This window comes from Amblyomma mixtum, unplaced genomic scaffold, assembly GCF_055824585.1.
Source record: "Amblyomma mixtum isolate Tamu unplaced genomic scaffold, ASM5582458v1 scaffold_21, whole genome shotgun sequence".
NCBI classification, from domain to species: Eukaryota; Metazoa; Arthropoda; class Arachnida; order Ixodida; family Ixodidae; genus Amblyomma; species Amblyomma mixtum.
Window position 1 is genome coordinate 58552 of NW_028317718.1, and position 3467 is coordinate 62018.

Here is a 3467-nt window from a genome sequence, read left to right on the forward strand (position 1 = left end):
CTCGAGGAGGCGGTCCCTTTCCGCACAGGGTCCGGGGGACCCCTTCGTTGCCGCGCACACGGCGCGCCTCTGCGCTTTGCCGAACTGTGCTGCGCACACCGCGCTCGCGCCCGTCACCTCCCTGCACCCCGCGCGAGGTATCCCTTTTTCTCGCGCGGGCGTGCCCGGAACAGGGCGTTCCCGTCTCTGCGCTTCTCGCAGCAGTTCGGCTACTTCTCCGCGGGCCAGCAGGCAGCGCTTCGCCGCCCGTCCAAACAGCCTCGTCTCCCGTCGGACCGCTCTTTCCCTGCAGGTAATCCCTTCCTGCGGCGGTCGCTTTCTGAGGCGTGACGCTCTACGGCTAGCAGCCGCCGGCCCGCGTTACGTCAGCGCAGGGCGACCCGACTCTGCCGCTTTGCGCGCGGCTGAAGGGTTCGACCCGCTCTCCTCCTCATTCGCAAAGTCTTTCGAGGGATCTTCGGCGTTCCGTACAGAGCCGTCCTCTTTGCCGACACGGTCAAAACGAGTCGCCGGCCGCGCCATCCCCGGGCGCCGGCGCCTCTCTTGATATATGATCCGACCCTCAGACAGACGAACCCAAGGGAAGACCCAAGGGCGCAATGTGCGTTCGAAGAATCAGTGCTCAGTGTGTCCTGCAATTCACACCAAGTCTCGCAGCTGGCTGCGTTCTTCATCGACCCGAGAACGAGTGATCCACCGCTTAGAGTCGTGCGTTTGGTTTGTTCAAATCCGTACAGTACAACCAGGGTTTTAGGCACCGGGCTTTTCCCCTGGTCTCCAGTCGCAGTTTCGACCGACGTCTTTCGCGCCTCGCAGCCGTCCGTTCGGCATGCTGCGCGTGCCTCAAAGCCAAAGCGAGCAAAGTCTCTCGAAGCTTTTGTGCGATAATGGCTTGCGCGTCACTAATAGGATGACGAGGCATTTGGCAACCACTAAGGCAGAAGTGCTGAGCCGACGCGTGACGCTCCAATTCCGGTCTTCATCAGAGGTGGGTCTTCTTGTGCCTTCTTGGGCACGCCCGCTCCGCCCGCACGGGCCTGACCGCAGAACACCTCGAAGCACCGGCGTTTGCTAGAAATATACATTCTTGGAGCTCTGTGCCACCGTCCTCACGCACCTTTCTGCGATCTGCAGCGACGCTACCCCCGGACTCCAGCAGCGGTTTTTTTTTGTTGCTGTTCACACTCAACTGCTGTTCACATCTTTCAAGGCGAGTCATCACCGCCTACCGCTGCTGCACCCTTTTGTAGGGGAGGGGGTTTTCCCAACGCCCCCCGGTCCGGTCGCCCCCGGGTGCGCCAAGTGCTGCTCCCTACTCGACCATTTCGCCACATCATTGCTTCGCAAGGAGACAGGCACCGCCTAGCCGTGGCTACGCAGCGCGTACTTGGAACAAGCCGCAAAGCGGACGTTCATCAGTCTACTCCCGCAATAGGAGCCCACCGGCCACAGTGCCATGGACGGCGTTTCGGTAGCGCACCGACAGACTACTCGAAGGCTGGGAAGGACGAAGCAGCAAGAGAACCCGGCTGCCGCGAATGCGTTCAAAGTGCGGGATTATAATCCCTCGTCCTTTTCGGTCCCGGTGCCTCCTTTCGCGCCGTCGGCGCGGCGTCAGACTCCGCGCCCGCAGTGCGAGACCTTTCGCGCGCGGCCGTTCCCTGGGCCGCGCGCGTCCCGCCGCGTGCGCGTCGCGCAGAAGCGCAGTTTCCAGCCAGCGAGCCGCGGTTCCTCTCGTACTTCGCAGCAGCCGCCGCCGTTTCCCTTGGCAGCGGGCAGGCCTTTCCCTCGGCCCGCCTACCGACTGGTGGTCGCAACACGACAAAGCCAGCGAGCCGCGGTTCCTCTCGTACTTCGCAGCAGCCGCCGCCGTTCCCTTGGCAGCGGGCAGGCCTTTCCCTCGGCCCGCCTACCGACTCGTGGTCGCAACACGACAAAGCCAGCGAGCAGCGTTTCCTTTCGTACTTCGCAGCAGCCGCCGCCGTTCCCTTGGCAGCGGGCAGGCCTTTCCCTCGGCCCGCCTACCGACTCGTGGTCGCAACACGACAAAGCCAGCGAGCAGCGTTTCCTTTCGTACTTCGCAGCAGCCGCCGCCGTTCCCTTGGCAGCGGGCAGGCCTTTCCCTCGGCCCGCCTACCGACTCGTGGTCGCAACACGACAAAGCCAGCGAGCAGCGTTTCCTTTCGTACTTCGCAGCAGCCGCCGCCGTTCCCTTGGCAGCGGGCAGGCCTTTCCCTCGGCCTGCCTACCGGCTCTGTTTGCGCCTCTTCGACGGTTGTCGACAACCGAAAGCCCACCATGAGTGGTGCGTTACGCCGTTCAAACCTGCGGATACAGCCCGTCCGACTTTCCTTGGTGACGGAGCTCCGCTGGGCGCAACAGTTTGTGCAGAGAAGCGGCTTCAGAATCTCGCAAACTCCGCGGTTGAGGCCTTCCCCCGCTTATAAGTGGGGGCGGCGCCGGGTGTGACAAGCACAATCCGGTAATGATCCTTCCGCAGGTTCACCTACGGAAACCTTGTTACGACTTTTACTTCTCTAAATGATCAAGTTTGGTCATCTTTCCAACAGACCGGCGCAACCGAAAGGCCGCGCCGGACATCGGTCCGAAGACCTCACTAAATCATTCAATCGGTAGTAGCGACGGGCGGTGTGTACAAAGGGCAGGGACGTAATCAACGCGAGCTTATGACTCGCGCTTACTGGGAATTCCTCGTTCAAGGGGAACAATTGCAAGCCCCTATCCCAATCACGAAAGAAGTTCCACGGGTTACCCAGTCTTTTCAGACAGGGATAAAGACACGCTGCTTCCTTCAGTGTAGCGCGCGTGCGGCCCCGGACATCTAAGGGCATCACAGACCTGTTATTGCTCTGTTTCGTGCGGCTAGGAGCCGCTTGTCCCTCTAAGAAGGTTGTAAGGTGCTGGGAACCCCGCACCTATTTAATAGGCTAGAGTCTCGTTCGTTATCGGAATTAACCAGACAAATCGCTCCACCAACTAAGAACGGCCATGCACCACCATCCACCGAATCAAGAAAGAGCTCTCAATCTGTCAATCCTCCCAGTGTCCGGGGCCGGGTAAGTTTTCCGTGTTGAGTCAAATTAAGCCGCAGGCTCCACTCCTGGTGGTGCCCTTCCGTCAATTCCTTTAAGTTTCAGCTTTGCAACCATACTTCCCCCGGAACCCAAATACTTTGGTTTCCCGGAAGCTGCCCGCCGAGTCATTTGAGTAACTCAGGCGGATCGCTGGTTGGCATCGTTTATGGTCAGAACTAGGGCGGTATCTGATCGCCTTCGAACCTCTGACTTTCGTTCTTGATCAAAGAAAACATTCTTGGCAAATGCTTTCGCAGTAGTTCGTCTTGCGACGGTCCAAGAATTTCACCTCTAGCGCCGCAATACGAATGCCCCCGTCTGTCCCTCTTAATCATTACCCCGTATTCCAAAAACCAACAGAACAGAAACGGG

The 3467-nt window shown here is 59.8% G+C and overlaps 1 non-coding gene and 1 pseudogene across 1 annotated transcript; both read right to left on the minus strand.

Annotated features, from left to right (window-relative positions):
• Positions 1 to 556: 556 nt before the first annotated feature.
• Positions 557 to 708, minus strand: LOC149324584 (5.8S ribosomal RNA). The gene has a single exon (XR_016286814.1). It is a non-coding gene; the product is annotated as a 5.8S ribosomal RNA (ribosomal RNA).
• Positions 709 to 2491: 1783 nt separating this feature from the next.
• LOC149324585 (small subunit ribosomal RNA) lies at positions 2492 to 3178 on the minus strand (annotated as a pseudogene; the record flags this gene model as incomplete).
• Positions 3179 to 3467: the final 289 nt, after the last annotated feature.